The following is a 24,192-nucleotide window of genomic DNA, read 5'->3' as shown; positions in this document are numbered from 1 at the left end:
AAATGACCATCAATATGATTGTTCATCCCCCAGGAGTCTGTGGGTCACCAGTGCGGTAAGGGGTGTCTCTGCCGTCTTTAGGTCCAATGATTATACAAGCAAAAGGGCACATTCCACTTCCATTCTGCGGGATGCAGCCTACCCCAGGGGACGGTGACCACTCTGAAGCAGCGTTTTACTTCTAACTATACAAAGGCTGTCTTTGACAGGGGAGGGTGCAGTGGGTTGAGGAAGGGAAAGATATTTCCAGATTTGAACTGGAACAAAAGTTAATGCTGACAGCAGAGTTAGCTAATGGTCAGAACTCAGAAGTGCAGCCAGGCATTGCATGACTGAAGGCTGGTGGCCAGTCCGCTCTGCAGGCGAGGATGACATCTCCTAAGACCCACAGGGTAGGATTGATTTTGAAAAACCCCAGAGGGTGAAATTGATCTTAGGGGATTTGCCAGTCTTCTGTTTAAAAGTTTAGTAAATATTTTGGTAGGAAGGCGACGGTACCACGGGGCTCTTATAGCACAGTGGGCTTTCTCCTCCCCCTCCTCCCTTGTGATCAGAGATACCTGGCCTGGAGGTGTACCATACCCACTAACTTGTCCCCCCTCCCTCTACCCCCGAGGTTTTCTTAAAAACCTGAACTATCTCAACATGGGAAGACAGGACTGAAAAGAGGTCACCAGTGCCTTTGCCTGTGACCTAATTGTACCCTCTGTCTTCAGCAATGAGACGGATAAGCCGCCCACACCCACTGGCATAGGATTCACCAGTCTGTCATTTTGGCCGGGAAGCAGGACCGTTTCTGGCAAACTTAATAAGCAGATTTTCTCAGTGATAGGAAAATTCTTGCTTAATGCAGTTCTATTTCCCGTGGTTAAAGCGTTCAACTCAGAGAAGATAACAGAAGTCACCTGACCTGGTGTGAAGTATAAATAAAAGTTTTCTTTTTCTTTTTTTCTTTTTTTTTCTTTTTTAAACTTCTATTTTCTTACGGGAGGTGGGGAGGTGGGTTTTATCTTTGATAGCCCAGGGTCATGTATAACTACTTGAGTTGCAATTGTGAAACTAGTGGAATATTAAATCTGCTTTTTCACTAAAGCCAGCATTAGTATCACGTACAGCATTGAAGTGTTTTAATTGCTTGATTGACATGAAGTGCTTCTCCTGTCAGTGTCACTCTGATGGTCTCTATACTTGTGGCCAGGGACAGAGAAAGGATGCTATAAAACTATCAAAGAGCAGAGGGCAGTAAATGGAACCTAAACGAAATGTGGAGTTACTTCTGTGGATAATTCCAGTAAAACAAGTTCACACGCCAGCAACTCCTCCCCAGAAATCCCATATCTCTACGTCTGAGAAAGACCCAGGCTTTTAGGCCAGGTAAATGCCCCTTCACCTCCAAATGTGTCACAAAAACTGGATCCTCAGCTGCTCTTTCACCTCCTAGTCTGCAAATGTCACCTAGAAAGTGGGAACACCTGGTCTAACAGGTACACCGCCTCCCCAGCTGCTGTGGTGCTAACGCAAGGTAAGAGGTTTGAAAGTGATTTTAAAAGTTTAACATGTACAAATTCAGAAGTCTGCAGAAGCATATTTTTGAGTTTCACTACAGAAAGGATGTAATCTTAAAAGATCTTTTTTTGTAATGGTCCAAATAAACAAGCGTCACAGGCATTTTTGCAATTTAGCAGGTCTGCATTTCATCAATTTGTCAGGAAGCTCAACAATATACCTATTAAAACTTGTTAAAAAATTGGAAACTCTAATTGTGACTTTTATTTGTAACTCAAGTTCAGTGAGCTGGCACCAATCTTTTAGAGAGATTTTTTTTTTTCAAGAGACACAGAGTATGACTCTGAGTCAAAACCAAATTAATTCCAGCTTTCTCAATTTATTAACTTCCTTTGTGTTTTCTGCTGCTTCTACTGCCACCATGGGTGCTGCTCCATTATTGGGCTGCTGGTTTCACATGAACCATTCTTTTTCTAGATAGACTGTAAAAAGTGAAGAGACAACATCCAGCAGTCCAAATTCAGTATTGGAGTGAGGTGGGCCAGACCCTCATTTCAGCCATGAGAGTTAATATGCAAGCAAACTATTAGCACTTTATTACCAGTGGGGATGAGAACAGGGACGAAAACACCAAAGGCCATTTTATTAATCCCACCAGCTGAACAGTGACTTTTGCAAATCAGCTCTTGGTACCTTCATTTTCATTTTCCTTAGATACTACAGAAGCAAAAGTCCAAATACACAGTAGAAATGCCCTAGATTTTGTAATCTGAAAATCTGGAACATACATACTGACTCTACTCCTCACTATATATATGATTTTGACAAATAACTCCAGTTTTTGAAGACTGAGCCTCACTTCCTTCATCTGTAAGAGGAATGCAATAATATAATATTACATATTTTAGGAAGTCCCCTTGAGGATTCAAAACATTCTATATTAAATACCTAACGTAGTGCCTGGCACATAGCACATCCCAAATAAAGAGAAGTCATAATCTTTATTTTGTCAAATGCTTTTTCTGCATCAATGAGATGATTACATGGGGGTTTTTCCTTCATTCTGTTAATGTGGTATATTACCTTGATTAATTTTCATATATTGAATTATCCCTGCATTCCAGGAATAAATCCTACTTGGCCATGGTATATAATCTTTTTAATATACTGTTGAATTCAGTTTGCTAGTATTTTGTTCAGGATTTTTGCATCGATATTCGTAAAGGATATTGGTCTGTAATTTTCTTCTCTTGTAGCATGTTTGCTGGGTTTGCTATCAGGGAAATGCTGCCTTCACAGCTTGAGTTAGGAAGTGTTCTCTCCTCTTCAAATTTTTGGAAGAGTTGAGGATTGGTGTTAATTTTTCTTTAAATGTTTGGTAGAATTTTCCAGTGAAGCTATCTGGCCCATCACTTTTCTTTGTTGGGAGCTTTTGATTACTGATTAATCTCCTTACTAGTTATAAATCTATTTGTATTTTCTATTTATTCATGATTCAGTTTTGGTAGATGTGTATTTCTGGGAATTTGTCCATTTCGTTTGGGTTATCCAATTTGTTCACATACAAATGTTCATGCCATTCTTTTATCATAGTATTTATTTCTGTAAAATCAGTGGTAATGTCTCACTTTGATTTCTGATTTTAGTTGAGTCTTCTCTCTTTTTTCCTTAGTCAATCTAGCCACAGGTTTGTCAATTTTGTTGATTTTTTTCAAAGAACCAACTTTTGGTTTCATTGATTTTTCTCTATTTTTTTCTCTTCTCTATTTTATTTATCTCTGCTCTAATTTTTATTTCTTTCCTTTTGCTAGCTTCGGGTTTAGTTTGCTTTTCTTTTTCTAGTTCTTTAAAGAGTAAAGTTAGGTTATTGGTTCAAGATATTTCTCTTTTTTTAATGTAAATATTTATAACTATGTAGTTCCCTGTTAACACTGCTTTTTTGCATCCCATAAGTTTTGGTATGTTGTGTTTTTGTTTTATTTTTCATTTGTCTCAAGGTATTTTCTAATCTCCCTTGTGATTTCTTCTTTGATCCATTGGTTATTTAAGAGTATGTGTTTTATTTCCACATATTTGTGGATTTTCCAATTTTCTTTCTGTTGTTGATTTCTAGCTTCATTCCATTGTGACCAGAAAAGGAACTTTATATGATTTCAATCTTTTTAAATTTATTAAGATTTGTTTTGTGGTCTAACATATGATCTATCCTGGAGAATGTTCCATGTCCAACTGAGAAAAATGTGCATTCTGTTACGGTTGGGTGGAGTGTTCTATATATGTCTGATAGCCCCAGTTGGTCTGTAGTGTTGTCCAAATGCACTGCTTCTTTATTGGTCTTCTGTCTGGTTCTTCTGTTCATTATTGAAAGTGAGGGTATTGAAGTCTCATACTATTATCTTAGAGCTGTCTTTTTCTCCCTTCAATTCTGTCAAAGTTTGCTTGACAAAATTTTGGCGTTATGATGTTTCATGCATATATGTTTTTAACTGTTATATCATCTTGGTGAATCGACCCTTTTATCAATATTTAATATCCTTCTTTGTCTCTTATAATAATTTTTAACTTAAAATCTATTTTGTCTACTATTAGTATAGCCCCCTCAGCTCTCTTTTGGTTACTATTTGGATGAAATATCTTTTCATCCTTTCACTTCCAACCTAGTTATGACTTTAGAGCTAAAGAAAGCCTCATGTTGACAGCATATAGTTCAATTTTTTTAATCTATTCTGCCAACCTATGCCTTTTGATTGGAGACTTTAGTCCATTTACATTTGAAGTAATTACTGATAAGGAAGGACTTACTTTTGTTATTTTGTTATTTGTTTTCTGTATGTCTTATGTCTTTTTTTGTCCATTATTTCCTCTATTATTGCCTTCTTTTGTGTTTTTGTAGCACCATATTTTGATTCCATTTCTTTTCCTTTTGTGTATATTCTATAGATATTTTCTTTGCTGTTACCATGGTGATTGCATTTAACTTCCTAAAGTTACAACAATCTAATCTGAGTTGATACCAACTTAACTTCAATTGCATTAAAAAACTCTACACCTATATAGCTCCACTCCCTTTATATTATTGATGTCACAATTTATATCTTTATACATTATGTACCCATTTACCCACTTTCTATGCATTTGTCTTATAAATGCTGGAGTGGAATTAAATTAAAAGTGGAGTTAAATCCAAAATTACAATAATGCTGGCTTTTATATTTGCCCATGTATTTACCTTTACCAGAGACATTGTATCTTCATCTGGCTTCAAGTTATTGTCTAATATCCTTTCCTTTCAATTTGTAAGTGTGGTATGGAGATTTATAATGAGAAATATATATTTGGTCTTCATCCCTGTTTCTGGCACAGAGCTCCTAAAACCGTTGGAATTTCCAAAGTGATGAGAGCAACAAAGGTGTCTTTTATTATGTTAATGAGATGACCTTTGGAAAGTCCCTAGATAACCTAAGGATGGGGGTTAGTTGCAGGGGAACCAAGCATGTGATTATTGGGTTGGAATTTTCAGTCCCACCCCAACCTTGGGGGAGGGGAGAGGGGATGGAGTTCGAGTTCAATCACCAATAGCCAGTGATTTCATCAATCATGGCTATGTAATGAAGCCTCCATAAAAACTCAAAAGGATGAGTTCAGAGAGCTTCCAGGTCAGTGAACACGTAAGGGTGCTGGGAGAGTGGCTCACTTAGAGAGTATGGAAGCTCCATGCCCCTTCCTACCTAACTTGCCCAATGCATCTCTTCCATATGGCTGTTCCTGAGTTATATCCTTTTATAATAAACTGGTAATCTAGTAAATAAAATGTATCTCTGTGTTTTGTGAGACACTCTAGCAAATTAATGGAACCCAAGTAGGGGATCATGGGAACCTCTTATCTATAGTCATTTGATCAGAAACACAGGTGACCATTTGGACTTGTGATTGGCATATAAGTAGGGGAGTAGGGGATAGTCTTGTAGGACTGAGCCCTTAACCTATTGGATCTGATGCTATCTCTAGGTAGACAGTGTCAGAATTGAGTTAATTGCTTGGTGCTGGTGGAAAAAATACACATCTGAGAAGGACCTCCCTTAGCATTCATTGTAGGGAAAGTTTAGCGGTAATGAACTCTCTCAGCTTTTGTTTGTCTGGGAATGTCTTAATTTCTTTCTCACTTTTAAAGGATAGTGTTCTGGGTAGAGAATCTCAGTTGAGTTTTTGTTTTTTTCCAGCACTTTAAATATATCATCCTTCTGCCTTCTGACCTCCAAGAGTTCTGCTGAGAAGTTGAGGGATAATCTTATTAAGGATCCCCTGTACATGATGAGTTACCTCACTCTTGTTGATTTCAAGATTCTCTCTTTGGTTTTGGCTCTTAGCAGTTTGATTATAATGTGTCTTAATGTGGATTTCTTTTGGTTGCCTTACTTGGAGTTGAGCTTCTTGGATTTGTAGATTCATTTATTTCATGAAATTCAGGAAGTTTTCAGCCATTATTTCTTCAAATAAGCTCTCTGCCACTTTCCTTCTCTGCTCCTTCTGGAACTCCTATAATGCAAATATTGGTCCTTTTGATGTTATCCCATAAGTTTCTCAGAATCTATTCACTTTTTTCATCCTTTTTTTCCTGCTCCACAGACTCAATAATTTTAGATGTGCTATTTTCAAGTTCTCTGGTTCTTTCTTCTGCCTGCTCATATCTGATGTTAAACTCCTCTAGTGAATTTTCCATTTCAGTTATTACACTTCCCAGCTCCAGAATTTGTTTATTTCTTTTTTATAATTCTTATCTCTTTGTTGATATTCTCATTTTTTTTCATACATATGAAATCATGTTCTTGATTTCCTTTTGTTCTTTGTCTATGTTTTTCCTTAGCACTCTTTAAGAGGGTTGTTCTAGTCTTTGTCTAGTAAGTCTATTGTCAGCTTTTATGGGGACAGTTTTTGTCAATTTATTTTGTCCCTTCAATGAGCTGTATTTTCCTGGGATTTTGTATACTTTATTTTTTGTTGTTGTGGAAGATTGGGCATTTGATTATTGTGGTAATTCTGGAAATCAGAGTTCCCTCCTTCCCCAAAGTTTTCTTTTTGTGTTTGTTTGATCATTGAAGGCTGTGATAGTCCATTTGTTGTGAGACTTTTCCAAACTATTTTTGCGAAGTCTATTCCTTGCCATGTGTCTCACTGAAGTCTTTATTGCTTTAGCTTGTGTTCAGCTCACATTTTAATAGAGATTTCCTTCAATGTCAGGAGCTGAAACACACAAACAAAAACACCAAGAGTGAGAGAGAGAAAGCAATCACCACTCCCAGTCTTAGTAGCCTGGCTCTGTGCTGGGGTACTTCTTCCACTTAGTTAGGCCTGCTCTAAGCCTAGGGATAAGCCTTAGGTGAAAGTTTAAGGTCTTCTCAGGATTTTCTGAGCATATGTCTTACCTAGGTATGCATGTGGATTTCTAGATTTCCCTGTATAAACAGCTACTTTTGAATCTCCAGCATCCCAGAGTCTCACCTCACTTTCTCCTCTGGGCCTTAGATGGTCTATTGTATGTCTCCAGTGAGACTCTATTGCCCCAGGTGCCTGTGGATGTGTAATCCCCTTTAGCTTTTACAAGCAGTGCCTGCAACTTTGCCTGCCTGTGTTCTGAGTTACGCAAGAAAGAGACAGCAAGTCGGTTCTTCAGGTATCCCCAGCCAGGTTAGAACAGATGTACACAATAATTTGCAAATAAGGTCTGCTCCCTCCCTCTGGTTTAAAGAGTGGAACTGGGAACTGAATTGCCACCATTCAAGACCAAGACTGTTGCCATTCAGGCAAGGTGTTTTAGGGTTTTTTTAATGATTACATGGAGGAACATGGGCTTGGAACTTCTTAGTCCACCGTCTTGCTGATGTCCCATCATTATTTTATGTGGATTTGCCAGACACCAAAAACTGTCCTGAGCTGGTTATTTTCTCTTTGCCCTCCAGACCCACTCTCCACCCTTCTCTGTCCCAGTCTGTGCCCTGTAGGCTGATCTGTGAAGGCCACGTCAATGGGCTCTTAGCCCCAGAAGGAAGAGAGGGAGGCTGTGCATTTAATTCCCTTCCTGCAGTGTATACAGGTTGACCACATCTTTCCATCAAATGTCACAGCTCTTCTCCAGTGACTCTCTCCCTAGAGCTACTCACCCTGAGATCTGGAACTGGCACATTTCCCTTCAGACCTGGGGGTAATAAAGAGCTTACCAATCACCATCACCTTCTGCTATTTTAGCTCCAAGGTCCTTCAACATCCTTTGTACATGTTGCTAAATCTTTCCACAACTTTGTAAATCACTCTGTTATTAACACTCCTTATTTACTCGGTTTGAGAGTGCCATCTGTTTCCTGCTGGAACTCTAATTGACACCCTGCACTATTGGCTGCTATTTCTCTTTCAGAGAAATTCTTCTGATTTTGGAGAAAAGTGCTCAGATACTAGCAGATTCTGGAGGCTACTTTGGGTCAAAAGATAGGAATTCACTTTTCTGAACAAATTTGTAATATTTATCAGGATGATACTCAGCTTGGGGTTCCGAAAATGTCTCTCATTAAACATGCAGCCTTGGTCCTTTAATCTAAAATGTGAACAAATTTATAGCTCAATGCCTACAAGGCAAGTGAATGAAAAGAAGACCGCCTCCCCTCATGGGTGGGCAGAGCAGAGCAGCAATCCCTCATCACAGTAACCTGCCCCAGGAGTGGGATCATCCTGCCTGCCCCCAAATTGAGAAGATGAGTCTACCTATGAGGTGAGATCAAATATGTTAATTATTCCTTCTCTAACTCATCTTCCTCACTGTTGACAGTACTTTCTTAAGCACAGATCTGATGGGGCCATTTCCTTTGCCAGAAACCTCCAGGGGCTGCCTTTGACCATGAGACAAAGAATGACAAATACCCAGCATGTGGGCGGTCAATCCCACTCCCACCTCCCATGGCATGCTTGTCCACTAAAGATGCTTTCAGTTGTGGAAACATTTCCATCACAGCTTTCCAGGTGGCCCATACTTATATTGCTTTTCATTCAAGATAAACATATTTTCCAACCTTGTCCTACAAAATAAAATATACTCCAAATTCAAAAGCATAGCATTATACAATCTAGCCCCAATCTTCCATTCTAGAATCTTAGCACTTTTTCTCTCACTCTTTTGTGCCATATCATTAGCCCTTTGCACTGTTCATAGTACATGCTGGGTGTTTGAAATATTTGTTAGACTAATATTGATACTGTCAGGGGAAGAGGGAGAATCTCCCTCTGCCCTTTCCCTTAAGGTTCTTCTGGCTGGCCAAATAATCAACAAGACAGGTTAGCAGGAGAAAATAATACCAAGTTTAATAACATGTATACATGGGAGAAAGCAGGGACACTGCGTTTCTCAACACAATAGCAGAAATTCTCGTCTTAAATATCATTTTCAGCCAATGACAAAGGAGGATGTTGGGGGTGGGGGGAGTCAGTTACAGGAGATTACCACTAAAGCACAGTAAACAAGAGTAAGGTTTATTATGTAGCTCAAGGCCTCACCTTCCACATTGACAAGTCACTAAAAATGAGCTCATCCCCCTCTCTTCTCCAAACAGAGAGGGAGATACCTTTACAAATGGAGATTTCCCTTATAAATGTAAATGATTGTCTGGCAACTCTTTGCAGGGTCATCCAGAGAATGTGGCCAGAGAGACAGAACTTCTGATAAGAGGGGCTTGTTGGTGCCTTTCCTATTGTAACATTTACCCTACGTTATCTTTACAGCCATCATGATAGATCTGTTCCAGGAAGGAGCCACCATGTCAAATTCTTTAGGCAGTTAGTGGGGGAGGTCAAATGTCCCTAAAGAAAACAACCAAGGTAAAGAGATAGATTTCAGGGTGGCCAAATCTTGATCTCCCACAGTCCCGCCTTTGAAACTACAAGTTTCACAGTCCTTTTGAAACTTAAAGAAGTTTCATAGTCCAGAAGCTGAGTTGGTAGGCTGTTTCATCTCACTGAACACATTTTTTTTGTCCTGATAATAGATCAGTTCAATTAAGTTCATTTTGGAAGGTGGTGATGCAGGTGGGCTCTCAAGGTTACGCCTATATTATGGAAGCAAGCAATCAAGTATTTAATAGAAGCATTTCTGTGTAAACAAAAGAAAAACAAGGTTAATGGTTGGAGCAAATTGTAAAGCAGTTTTTGAGTTCAGAGGACAGCCACTGAAGAAGAATTTTAGATGTCAGCATCAAAGCATCTTTTGCAGTTTAAAATGTCTCTGATGATGTCATCAAGTAATCTCTTAAATTTGTATCAAGTCCATCAGCTTTAGTTTGTAAGGCTTCAGGAAAAAGGGCAGGTTCAGTTTTTAGTGATTCTAAATGAAAATGATGGAAAAAATCAAAAACGTTAGTTTCGACATCTGTAGCCAGATATTTCAGGAGACTAGAAGAAATCAGGATCCAGTCCCGTCAACAGATATAAAACAAAAACCTTGAAAGACAATTAACAAAACTAGGATCTAATATCTACAAATGTATACTATAGTTTTTACTGAAATATAATTTTTCTCTCTAAAATCACCCTCATTTTTATCAAAGATAGCCAAATTAAAACTAACTAGTTTTCAAAATAAGTCTAGTTCCAATAGTGTTGGCCCAATTATTTACATAAGTACAGCAAGAATAGCAATTGATCCCATAGGCTCTTTTAAATCTGCTTTGCTGGAACTTTTTATAAGGAATCTCAGATTGAACTTCAAAGGTCTCTCGAGGCCAGGAAAGCCAAGCCAAGGATTTTGTCATCAGACTTTGCCTGTAATACCTACAGATTTGGGTGAATTCCTCTCCTCCGAGGTTCCCCCAAAATATTTCGAGGTTCCTTGTACCTGCCAGATAAGTGACATTCTTTACTTATCCTGCTAAGTGCTGCTTGGAACATAAGGTACCAGGCCAATATTTCCACGTGGCTTTATTCCATAAAGTCCAATCTTCATTCCTCTAAAGCTGTATGGTTATATCGCAAATATGATGTTCCAGTCACAACCTTGGTAATATAACCAGTGTTTCCAATTGTGTCCTGTTATAAGGAGAACAGATTTTTATTGAACTTATGCAAATAACTATATTGCCATGAAAACAACAATACTCACTCTAAGAGTTTTTAAATTCGAGGGATCAGGTAGAGAGAAAAAGATAAATATTTCAATTTTATTTACAAAAGTATCATTTACCAAATTGCTATAAATCATAGCTAGCTCAGGAGAAAAGAGAAAAAGTTTTCCTTAAATCTGAAAAAACAAAACATTAAAAATTCAGCAATACTTCAAATGAAAAATCATAAAAATTATAATCATCCTTATCAGTTTATTCAGTCCTGTGTAATCTATTTTTGATCCCAATTTTTTTGTTAGCAGCTTCATGAAGTTATCAGTCTCTCCATCAGATTTCTATAATTTTTTTACCCAGTTCAGTTTTATGATCAGAAAGTTTGTCAGAAACCTGTACTCCAGTGTAAATGTCAGAGTCCTTTCCATGAATTTTTCTGAAGTTGAAACATATTTGGCAAAAGCATTAGAGCAAAGAAATGTCTGTATACAACAAGACTTCAAAATGGCAATTGACAAAGACATTTGGTTAATTTTGTGACATACAACACTTTAAAATAATAATAAACAGAATTATGACTGATAATCAGGACAGATCATATACAATTTTAAAACACCTATGTCAATAACGTTTGCCCACATAATAGCACCTAAGCAGGCTTATCATCACTTGTCTGACAATGTTTTCTATGTAATTTAACATACTGAATAAGCCTAATAAGTTTAGTATCTTTCCCCTGAGAGGAAGAGAGCAAATTTCTTTGAGAAGTTCCAGGGCCCTTTGAAAATTCTCAAAGAAAAAAAGTAAAAATAAAGACTTTATTTAAGATATGAATTTTGGGGAGCTTGTCAAAAATATAAAAAGTCAAAGCAAACAGAGCATTAATAGTCCAAAAAGCCTTAATAGAGAGACCTCAGTCTTTTGAACACAGGAAATTATTTTAACAGTTTTTTTTTTTTAGGTAGGCTTACTCAAAGGTAAAGAAAAATCTTTTATAACCTCTTTATCAAGTTTAAGCAAATTATCCTTTTACGAGAAATTTCAATTTTGTACCAGTTTACTTCTGCTATTAAAACTCATTTACTTAATTAAATTCATTTCAATCTTAGCCAACTTGACCATGCAAAAACTCTTTTTCCAGAATTCCTCTTCCACAAACCTTCTATAACTTTCTTTTTACATTCAGAATTTGTCCCATGTCTTTCTTTTCCCTTCTAGTACTTGAGGACAAATTTATCTTTCTTAACCAAACAAAATATTTCCATGCTTTGCACCTTCTTTATACAGCTTACTTTCCTTGTACACAGACATATTTTTCTTAATTTTTTTAGTAGCCTCAATCACATATACTAATTAGAAATTTTAACCCTTAGAAACCTTAATTTGTAAGTAAAAACTAAACAATTATAAACTTTCTTTTACATTAGTATCTTGCGGCTTGGAAAATTTATAAACACTTCATAACTTCTAGAAACATGTTATTTTATAGTACAATCTTTTAATAAAACACATGTTTACCAATAGACCCAAAACACCTTTTAGTTTTCCTGTAATGAAAAGCCAAAAGTAGACAAACGTACATTTAGCAATCAATGTCTAATATCTTATCTTATTTGGAAATGGTGATACTCAGAGAATTTTTTATCATAAATTTTAGCAAAACTCTAAAAGTCACCAAAAAGAGTTTGGAAGCTGTAACCACCATAACACATAATTATTGTTTAAAGTTCATCCAACATTTATCTTTTTCACAACTATTTAGTTGCTTCTTTCCAATAATTATTTAGATTGCCTACAACACTTCATAAGACTTCAGATAAAATTAGCCATCATTTAAATTACTATTTTTGTTAACCAGTTCTGTAATAGAAATAACATCAGTTTTTTTCTACAAAATTTCATGTAAATTTTATCACCTCTTATACCTTTAAACATAGTTATCATTAAGATTTTTATCAATAGGTCTTGGTCTTATAATTTTGGACAAGGGAAGCATTCCCAGTCAGACATTTTAAAACATACTCAGGCAAAGTTGATGTAACCTCTTTATAAAATTAGCTCAAACATGCCAACCTTTATAATCTTATTAACACTTACACTTTTACATGTTCTCAATTCAATTGTAACCTGAGTCAAGGTCTTAAGGCTAGTCAAATTTTTTCCTTCCTTTTTTTTTGGCCTTTTTTCTTAGGTACCAATTAAACAATTATGTGAGAGCTCTCAAAAAAAATTTTTTTCTCCCAATTTAGAAGTTTTCCCAATTCAAAGGATCCGTCGTCTGGCCATTGACGAGTAGGATCTTCATTTGTACATTTATTCCAATAGTGACTCGAACCAATAAGCCTTTTTAAGGAAAGACCTGGAGGTAACTTTTCATGCTTAGAATAAATCTACCATGGACGCAAGAGGCGTCCCTGGTGAGGGCGCAGATGATGTAGCCCCCGTGATCCACAGAATTCACTCCCAAAGATATTCAGAGAAAGTAAAGACCTTCGTTGCACAGGCGGTAAGGATGGTGTCTCCGGTCTCCCACAATAGTGTGGGACGTCTCCAGTCACAGACCCGCTAATCTGTGACACCGGGCAGGCGATACTGGAATGGGATTTTTCCAGCACTAACAAGCAACGAAGGTAAAGACGACAAAAGCCCTTATGGACTGGGCCTTTTAGGACAAACTCCCCTGAGAACTTGGCACAGCCGGACAAAGAGACAGTTCGGAACCCCAGTCTACTCGACTGGCCACCAAGGTGCACTCCGGTAAATGCATCTTCCGTATGGTGGAGACCAAGGAGAATATTCTCACTGGTCACAAAGCCAAGTTTTCTCAGGACACAGAACAAGACAGAGACTACTCTGGGAGGAAAAGGAATCAAGATCAAAACCAAGAGTACTCTACCAAATTTAAACCAGGAGTCACTAAAAGCACAAGAAACTAGTTTCCCAAATATTTTCTCCTGCCAATCTAAATTTAGAAAGAGAAAAAATTCTCACCATTTCCTTCTGCCGGACTCCGCAGATAGAGATTCCGGGAGGCTGACATGGTAAGAAGTCTTACCTTTTGCCGGCTTTTGTCAGGCGTTCCCGTATCTCATCATCTGCGGTAGTCCAGGGAGAAGGCAGGTCTTCCAGCCAGAGAAGGCAACTTGCCAGCCAGTGTGGCTCCTGGTGACTACGCCAAAACTGTCGGGGGGAGAGGGAGAATCTCCCTCTGCCCTTTCCCTTAAGGTTCTTCTGGCTGGCCAAATAATCAACAAGACAGGTTAGCAGGAGAAAATAATACCAAGTTTAATAACATGTATACATGGGAGAAAGCAGGGACACTGCGTTTCTCAACACAATAGCAGAAATTCTCGTCTTAAATATCATTTTCAGCCAATGACAAAGGAGGATGTTGGGGGTGGGGGGAGTCAGTTACAGGAGATTACCACTAAAGCACAGTAAACAAGAGTAAGGTTTATTATGTAGCTCAAGGCCTCACCTTCCACATTGACAAGTCACTAAAAATGAGCTCATCCCCCTCTCTTCTCCAAACAGAGAGGGAGATACCTTTACAAATGGAGATTTCCCTTATAAATGTAAATGATTGTCTGGCAACTCTTTGCAGGGTCATCCAGAGAATGTGGCCAGAGAGACAGAACTTCTGATAAGAGGGGCTTGTTGGTGCCTTTCCTATTGTAACATTTACTCTACATTATCTTTACAGCCATCATGATAGATCTGTTCCAGAAAGGAGCCACCATGTCAAATTCTTTAGGCAGTTAGTGGGGGAGGTCAAATGTCCCTAAAGAAAACAACCAAGGTAAAGAGATAGATTTCAGGGTGGCCAAATCTTGATCTCCCACAATTCAACCCTATGAATTAACATTCTCTTTAAATACACACACACACACCATTCAAATCTGAACCAAATATGTTTAGAATATTGCAGTAACACCAGATAGCATTTGTAAATTAGCTTGGAGCATTTGCCCGTACGTTTATTTGTATGTATTTGAAGAGTAGAAAAGGTCTATTAGATGAAAAGTTGAGAAATACATTCCTTATAGAGTAAAAGCTACATGTTCAAGCCCAATGAGCTTTTAAGCGACTCTTTCAAGCAGATGGCCCTGATGGCATTGGTCTTCTTCCAGTAGAATGGTCAATGCATTCATATATGAGGTCAAATCTTTTCTTGGTTGTATTTAGCTCTCCAAACTGTAGCTCATTTTTTCTGAGACAGGCCCCAAGACAAATAAATTCCTGCTGTTCTCCCAAGTTGTCTCAATTTTATGTCTCCTAGGAGAAGCTGATTACATCATTTATCTGCTGACTCTTTTTAGGTGTAAGATTATTAACACTAATTTACTGAACTCATATTAGAATTTTAACTTCAGTTTTTTAAACAGAGGAGTAAAAAAAAAACAGTATCTTTGAAATTAGAGTTAAGTTTCTTAAATGTATTTAGAGAAAAGAAATCAATTCTGAATACAGACAACTACTTATCAATGTAATGGAGAGCATGGCCAGTTGATATTCGGATGAATTTCATCCCACCAATATTCATTGAGAGACTGCTCTGTGTCAAGACTGGGGTGAAAGCTGGGGAAGGTGGAAGGTCAAAGGAGGCCACTGCCCATCCTCCCACAGTATGCAGGCTTGGGGGTATAGACGACAGGTACACAAATTGTTGTAATCCAATTATTAATTTTAAACTTCACTCTTTATATAATATTTTCGGCTACCCTTTATTGAGCACTTACTGCGTGATGGGCAATTGTTATTTCACCTGTATTATGTCATTTAAGTGTCGTGGCAATTCTATAAAGTAAGTACTACTCTTTCCACTTTGGAGATAAGCAAATCGAAGCTCAGAAAGTATGGGTAACACAAAGTTCAACTAGCTAATAAGCCCGTGCTCACAAGGAGCCAGCAATTAATGATTGGAGTTATAGTTTTAGACAGACAAATTTTGAAAACATAATAACACAGCCAAGCATGCAAATAATCCTAAAACTGAATTGTCAGTTCCTGGATAATTCAAGATATTCCAAATTATGTGGTAGTTGGTAGTTAACAACTCAAAAGATACTTTTTGTTCAGAGTAATTTCTTTACCAAAATCTTTTTGAAACAAATAAACCTACTGGAAAATATTTTCAAAATCTCTTTTTAAAGCAGCAAAAATAAATTTAGACTCAGCAAAAACTGATTTTGATTTTGATCTCAGCACAGGGTTTATCTTCATAAATAACCCAGGGTGGTATGTGGATGTGTGGCCAAAAGTGATAAGATTATAGAATATCAACTAGAAACAGTCACAATAGTGGAGTCTGGCAGCACAGATTTTTTAGATTTGGCATATTTGAAATAGCTTTATTATTATTATTGTTTTAACATATTTTGAAAGTGGAAACAATGGGCTAGGACAGGATGACACTGTTGCTATGAGGGATTTTGGTTTCTCTGTGACTTCCAATATAGAAACAAACTATGCAACCCACTTGCTTCCATTAAGAAATTACAATTGCTAAAATTTGAAGAAATATGCCTTTCTTTCAATGAAACTTCTCTAGGTGTCATGGAAGGGCATTGTTGAGATCCTGAGAGCAGCCTTCACATATTGAGGGACTGGAGTTAGCTATAGAGTGATCCAGGAGTTAAGTCTTATGTGCAATCTTGTTTGCACAGAAGAGGCCAGAAATGAGAAGGTAGAGTCAAGAGAAACTGCTGAAAAAAAGCTAAACTTCCTTCCAAGAGCTCCCTGCGCAAATGCCCTGCAAAATGTAAAAAGGCAGAGCGGACTCCAATTGGAAGATGGATCAAGAATTCCATAATCAAGATTTCCTCTATCAGGGAGACGGCAGTGAGGCAGGAAGCAGTGGGCCAGAAGCCAGAATCTTTGGGAAGAAACAGAAAACTGAGGCACTTGAGTTGCACTTAAAGTCAGTCAGCAGGAACTGGAGTTTTAGTCCAGGGTTCTAGACCCACCAGAAGGAGCAAACCCCTGTGAATGTGTATGTGCCTGTGCTGGGGACCTGGGGAGTGGATCTGGAAGGTGGGGACAGGGACCTCTTCAGTTTGTCAGGTGGCATAATTTAGTGGGTAAGCAAACCTGCTCCAGAGGCAGGCAATGCACGTTCAAGTGGGGAAAACTCTTTTAAACCTAGAAAAAAAGCAATTGTTGGTTTTCATTCTGGAACAGGATTTATTTAACAGGTTTTACTCACTTTGCATATGTATATATGTGGCCCAAGGTACAAAGAGAAAACAATATCAACTAGAAGCACAAATTCAAAAATTCAAGTTCTGCCATCTAGCACTGTGTGCCCTTGAGCACTTTGTCAGCCTTGGTTTCCTCATCTGTAAAACGGAGATAATGAAAGAACTTAGTTCACAGGCTTCTTGAAAGGAATAGGTGAGACAAGAGTTTAACACTGCCTGGTTCTTAGTAAGTATTTCAACTCATTAAATATTACTATTGTCATCAAAGATCTACTTTGCATATTTTGGCAATAAATCTTACCCTGAATTAAACACGATTTGTCTTTAAAAAATTACCATCTGTCCGTCTTTCCCTCCATTCCCTCCCTAGCTATTTTCTGACATTGAAGAATTTACCTGGGAGATAAGCGAAGTCTCATTTCCTGTAACTGAAATAAGTGAGTCCCCTAGTAGGTTCCTCCTCGCATGTTCTCAGAAGACCCTCTCCGGCAATCCCACTGCACCTTCTCTGAGGATGACCTAAACCCAGATGGTCAATTGATACTATAGGTTCCAAAAAGAGAAAAAAAAAATGTAAAACCTTCCAGCTTCTGGAAGGCAGACAATCTCCTTACATGATTCTCTTTCACTGCCCCTCGAACCCAGCTCTCATGATGAGTGTCTGTGTGTTGGTGACAATGGCCAGCAGCCACGGGAAGGAGGGTGGGGTGGTGAGAACATTCTTCATCAGTGTTGGCAGAGACAGGCTCCAGTACGGTGTAATCTCTTCCTGATGTTCCAGATACGGGCCAGGTAGGCAAGGAGGAAGTAGAAGGTACCACCTTACCTAGACTTCAGAAAGGTTTTTATTCCATTCAGATCAACTTGAGAGGACGCCCCAATTCACACCAGTGTTTCTCAAACAGCGTTCACCCAGGATCCTGAGAAGGACTGCAGAGACCAGAGCTGTGGAAGTGGCAGAGGCTTTAGCATGCCTTCCTCCCTGGAGCTGGGTCGGCATCTTCAGCACTGTTCTCCTGGCTCCTCAGCCCTGTGCATACTCCGTCTGACCTTTCAGCACTTTCCTTCTGCCACGCCCTGTCATCTTATCTCCACTGCATCATTCTTGGTAGAGGAGGATTCTTACCTAGGCTGTTACAGGGTCCCACCCTTCAATCAGCATGCTCACCAGGTGTTTCAAAATCACACTGGAGGAATGTGGGCTATGCTCCAGGGTGATTCCTCCCTCCCTCCTTCCCTTCTTTCTTTTCTTTCTCCCTCCCTCTATCCCTCCCTCCCTTCCTTTCTTCCTTTCTGCCAATATATTCATTGACTACCTGCTATATGCCTGGCTCTAAAGACTGTTAATTATCTGGGTTTAGGCTGAGCTCTTAAGTTTGAAGATGACAGCAAATAGTGTTGAAAACACCTTGAAAGGGAAGAAAATTTATGGGTGTGCTGAATAAGTGCACTCAAGCTAATTAGAACAATTGTGAAATGATTTGGACTCAAATAAGTTTAGACTGGAGATAGCACAGGAGCAAACAGCAACTCCCTGGGAGAGTCGGTGGAGGAAGATTGATGGGGCAAAAATCAATCAACAAAGCAAAGCAAATGTGTTTGCTGAGCCCCACCTCACCTCTCCCCTCATTCATTTGACCTGTGCCAGGGACTATTGAAGATGAGAAAAAAGTAGAAAAGATGCTTTGGAGAGGCATCTTGAGGCAGATGTCATTTTGGAACTGCTGACCAATACTCTACGCATGTGTTCCCCGGGGATTTCCAGGCCTGTGGCTATGACACGGGCAGAGGTTTAGTGGTTTCCCAGGAAGGAGTAAATTTTCCACAGTGAATCACCCCGTGTCAAGGATTCTCCTGACATGAGCTTCCAAGCAGCTTACCGAGACTTGATTACTCAAGAGGACATCGGAGCAAACCGCCACCAGAGCCCACACTTTATTTATTTTTTTTGTATTTTCCAAAGGGGCCTTTGGACCTTAAGTGGCCCGTGACCCCTGGAAACTTTGAGTAGTGGCTTGGCATCTTAGGAATCTGTCTGCCATGCTTTATGGAAGGGTCTGGAGGAGTCTAGTTCTGTCTGGAAAACAAAACACACGGTTATTAGTGTGAAAGTGTAACTCTACTTATTCCCTTTCTTTTTATAAATGCCACAAACTCAAAGTAAAATCAATTACATCTCTTGGATATCTAGATATGTCACTTAAAGTCAATTTGCTTTTATTGGTCTAATTCTATCAACTTTGGATTTTGAATGCACAGCGCACAGTTGCAACACTTTGACAAGTATTTTCAAGTCCTCAATATTTTACTTTTTCCATTCCCAATTTTTTTTTTCAGTGAAGTCTAATGTCTTCCAGCCCTGGGCTTGTGGGTCCATGTTCATCGCTGTGACCTACCCCATAATATTTACTTATGACATTCATAAAAATACCCCACATGCCAAAAGCTGCTAGCTGCAGGAAAACGATAAAACTTAAAAATATTTAATCAACCAGTGGGAATTCCCTTACACGTTAAATCAAAGGCTCTCTCAGAGGGCCCACAGTGACCTTGGATGGCCGGCAGATTCAAGCCACACTGCAGGACGACAGCAGGAGGGAACACCTGGCCAGAGCCCCCTCTGGTCAGGACCCTTCGTGTCCTCCAGATAACACAGCCCAAAGGAGGTCTTGGCTTCATTGTCAAGGGGCTCAGGGGCAGTGTGTCGAGGCACTGTGTGGCTTTTCTATCAGGGTCTTTGTCGCTTGTCACATCTCCCCAAGGGCCATCCCACCAGGTAACACCTACTCTGTTCCTCTTCCTCTCTACCTGCAGGACTCTGTCTGTTTCTCTAAAAGGAGCACTGTGGAGGGTTTCTTTTTTCTTTTTTTTTTCGATTTTTTTTTCCAGCTTCACCGAGATACAATCACATGACATACAACATTGTATAAGTTTAAGATGTACAACGGAGTGATTTGATACATGTATATATCGTGAAATGTTTACCACAATAACGTTAGTTAACATATCCTTCACTTCACACACCTGGAGGGTTTCTAAGGAAGAAGTGGCAGGGAAGTGATGTGGCGGGAACTCCCCAGGGTACGTAGTTCTGGCTCCCAGCCCTGCCTCTGCTGCTGCATATCTTGACCGAGTCATTGCACCTCTCTGGAAGCTGGATGTATCTGTGGTTTTCAAGTGGTTTCAAGAAGCATCCCTAGGTTAGAGAGGGGATGACGTGGAGCAGTTGGGTTTCTAGACACCCCCCTCCCCCATTCTCATGTCCATCACCTCTGCCTTATCAGTTTTATGTTTTGGATTACACATAATATTTAACTCATAAAAAGTGTCTTACTGTTAAAAAGAAAAGTTTAAAAACCATTGGACAAAACAGAGATTCCTATTAAATATTAACATAATTTGGGGCTCAGTAATATCCCAGACTCCAATTTCCCTCTCCTTGGCATTCCCCATTAAAAGCTGGTCAACTGGTTTCTTACATCCAGTGCTCACAAGGAGCTGTCAGGGCATAGGGGTCAGGACAGAGCCATCTGAGAGGTGGGGTTGGGTGGCACGATTCAAGGACGCCACTCTGCTTTTGCAAAGGATGGTGCAATTCCACACGCTGCAAGCTGAGCCAGTTGGCAGAATGCCTTTCTTCCCTTTTGGGTTACTTTCTACAAGAATGGTACCAAAGCAGTGTACTGTGGCCAGAATGTCTGCCAAAGTTTTTTTTAACTGCATTAGGTCCCTTCCCAGCACTCAGGAAATTCAGGAGGACTGTACTGGTACGCATGCGAGGGCGAGGCACTATGATAACGGGACCACTTAACCTCTCTCTGCGATGCTTTGCTACGAGGCTGAGCCTGTCCTGAGATAATCTTTCCCAGGTGGTCACTCAGGATTTTATGCAAACAGATTCCTGAGAAGTCTACCAAACAAGCTCACCCAAATCCCAGTAGTGGACATCACCAGCTGCATTTATCATACCTTCCTCTTTTGTTCCAAAGTGCTCATTTTAAGCCACACAGAATGATTTAAAATCATTCCGTCAACAAATTATTTTGCCATTCAGTTTCCATCTATCATGCTAGATCTCCCGCCTAAGTTTTGTCCTTGATTCAATTTCTGTCAACAAGATAACATTGACTCAAAATTCCATTACCAATTCAAACTAAAAACAGGTTTTGCTGGACAATGCATAAGGAACCTTGCAATCCAGTTGTTTAATATTACCTATAATCTTAACATCAAAAGATAGTTTTCGCTAACATTTTATTGTTTGCTCTCCCATATCTTCCCTATTTGTACATAACATTTTTCTTACAGCAATAAGATCATATAATACATGCAGTTTTAAAATCTGCTATTTAACTTTAAACAACATAGCCTGGACATTTTCCTATGTTAATTAATATTCTTCTACAATATAATTTTTAATGACTATATAAGGTGTATAATTTATTTGACTCAATTCTCCTAAAGTTGGAAAACTGTTCAGAAGCTCCAATGTTCCAATTTTTTAATATTAAAAATCTTGAGATGAATATACTTATACCATCATCCTTGTTCTTGTAGTTGAAATTCAGTGGCAAAGGGAATGGGTTTAATAATTATTAAAGATTTTAAATAAACATTGCCAAATTTTTCTTTGGAAAGATGAATCTATACTTCTGCCACTGTTGTTTCCTTGTTTCCCGGCACCCTAGCCAACATTGGGTATTGGGTGTTTTTTTTTTTTTTTTTTCTGAAGAAGATCAGCCCTGAGCTAACATCCACACTAATCCTCCTCTTTTTGCTGAGGAAGACCGGCAATGAGCTAACATCTATTGCCAATCCTCCTCCTTTTTCTCCCCCCCAAAGCCCCAGTAGATAGTTGTACGTCATAGTTGCACGTCCTTCTAGTTGTTGTATGTGGGACATAGCCTCAGCATGGCCAGAGAAGCGGTGCCTCGGTGCGAACCCGGGATCCGAACCCGGGCCGCCAGTAGCGGAGAGTGCACACTTAACCGCTAAGCCACAGGGCCGGCCCTGGGTGTTATTTTTAATCTTTACCAATTGCTGGAGGAGGGATACTATCTTATTCTTGCTTTATGTGAAATTCTTTGCATTGTAATAAGAGTGAACATGGGGTCAAATATGTGTTGATAATCTGTATTTCTTCTTTGGGCAGTGTCTACTTACATCTTCTGCCGTTTTCCTTTTGGTGTACTCATCTATATATTGATTTCTAAGAGCTCATTATATATTAAGGATCTTAACCATTCATCTGATATATATGCAACAAATATTTTTTCCAGTATCCTAAGCCCAAAAATATCATTTAGGCTGTTTATACCAAAAATGATTTAAAAATACTGATTTTTTTAAAACTGTATTTGATTTTGTTATCATGCTTAGAAAGTGCTTCCTCACTCCCAAAATTATATAAATATTCCTTTTTTTCTTCAAACATTTGTGTTGTTTTCATTTCACGTTGAAATTATTAGTTAATCTGGAATTTATATTGAAATAAGGTGTAAGACTTCTGTCCTCTAAACCAAATCTTCAGTCTACTGGCAAATTTTTTCAGTTCTTCTCTCACAGCCTCTGCTATATCTAGCTCTGTCTGCATAAACTGACAACTTTAATTGGTCTGCTCTCCAAAATCAGGCTCAAGTTTAAACTAGTCAAACTGTTCAGAAGCTCAGGGCAATTAGAAATGTTAAGTCCCCTTAGGCTCTTGTAATTTAAAAGTAAATAAATTTTTATTTACTTCACTAATTATAACATAGTAGTTCACAGTGTCTAAACTAAATTATGATTTACTAAGTCCAAGATGTTACTGTTGGTTATTAGGAAGCAGGGTTCCTTTCCTCTCTTCTCAGATCTATCTGTCATTTCTTCCTAAGCCCTACAGAAGCTCCATTGTCGAGGCACCTCACCACTATCTGGGAGCCTTCTTTCAAAGTGAACCATGTGGCTACAAGAATGTCATTCCTCACCAACCATCTCACTTCAATCCTTCAAATTGCTGTGAAAGTCCTGTTTTTCTCCATAGGCTCTAACAGATTGCTTAGATGAGAACCCAAGGACTTTCCTGCCTTCCTGTCATTCTTCATGCAATTCTGTAATATTTATCATTGTCACCTCCATGTAATTTCAATCACCTCCAACATGCATGGAATCTAAAGGCTTTTCAAATACACTTTATTTTTTAGAAGAGTTTTAGATTAACAGGAAAATAGAGAAGATAGTCCAGAGAATTCCCATACAAGATTTATTTATTTATTTATTTATTTATTTATTTATTGTGAGGGAGATCAGCCCTGAGCTAACATCCGTGCTAATCCTCCTCTTTTTGCTGAGGAAGACCAGCTCTGAGCTAACATCTATTGCCAATCCTCCTCCTTTTTCTTTTTTTTTTCTTTTTCCTTCCCCAAAGCCCCAGTAAATAGTTATATGTCATAGCTGCACATCCTTCTAGTTGCTGTACGTGGGACTCGGCCTCAGCCTTGCCGGAAAAGCGGTGCATCGGTGCGTGCCTGGGATGAACCTGGGCCGCCAGTAGTGGAGTGTGCGCACTTAACCGCTAAGCCACCGGGCCGCCCCAAGATTTATTTTTTAAGGGAGAATTTCTATAACTCTTATATGTTAGTATGTCTTTTACTCAAGTAGACATCAGTATGGATTTCACTAGTGGAGACATTTCAGGGTGGCTTACTTTTAAAATATTAGCTCCTAGAAAATGATGAAATTCCCTTTTAGTGGTGCCATGTTTTTATTAACATAAAAAGCTCTTCATGGTTTTTTTTTTTTTAAAGATTTATTTATTTATTTTCCCCCCAAAGCCTCAGTAGATAGTTGTATGTCATAGCTGCACATCCTTCTAGTTGCTGTATGTGGGATGCAGCCTCAGCATGGCCGGAGAAGCGGTGCGTGCCTGGGATCCGAACCCGGGCCGCCAGCAGCGGAGCGCGCGCACTTAACCGCTAAGCCAGGGGGCCGGCCCTCTTAATGGTTTTTGATGACGATGATGATGGTGGTGATGATGATGATGATGACCACAGCGACTACCATATTTCTGCTCTTGAAGATACTCTCAAGGTAATGACGCAGAAATTTTATTTACTGCTTAGTTGAATAAGTCATTACCACAGTTGTATTCCTCCTTTAACATCAAGACATTCACTTGGCCCTACTTTGTCAGTTTCTTTTTCTGTTCATCTATTTTTAGATATGGTATTTAAAAAAGATCCTGGCACTGACACTGCATGGGTATTATCAATTTCCATAGTGGCATAATATTTTTCTAAGTAATTCTCTCTTCGTAACACACACTGGCATTTTATTTGAAGAACAAATGATTTGTGAACACCATTTGCACAGATACATTTATTTATACATCCGCCATGATGCCTAAATCTGTCCCTAAG

General features: G+C 38.9%; 1 long non-coding RNA gene across 1 annotated transcript; it reads right to left on the bottom strand.

Annotated features, from left to right (window-relative positions):
* Window positions 1-16,913: 16,913 nt before the first annotated feature.
* On the bottom strand, window positions 16,914-17,803 carry LOC131410154 (uncharacterized). The gene is made up of 3 exons (XR_009221171.1): window positions 17,413-17,803; window positions 17,195-17,317; window positions 16,914-16,936 (listed from the first exon to the last, which is right to left on the bottom strand). It is a non-coding gene; the product is annotated as an uncharacterized LOC131410154 (long non-coding RNA).
* Between the last annotated feature and the right edge of the window lie 6,389 nt (window positions 17,804-24,192).

The sequence above is a fragment of the Diceros bicornis genome, chromosome 9 (assembly GCF_020826845.1).
Source record: "Diceros bicornis minor isolate mBicDic1 chromosome 9, mDicBic1.mat.cur, whole genome shotgun sequence".
Lineage (NCBI taxonomy): Eukaryota > Metazoa > Chordata > Mammalia > Perissodactyla > Rhinocerotidae > Diceros > Diceros bicornis.
The sequence above is the reverse complement of the archived record's forward strand: the minus strand, read 5'-3'. Positions and strand labels throughout refer to the sequence as shown.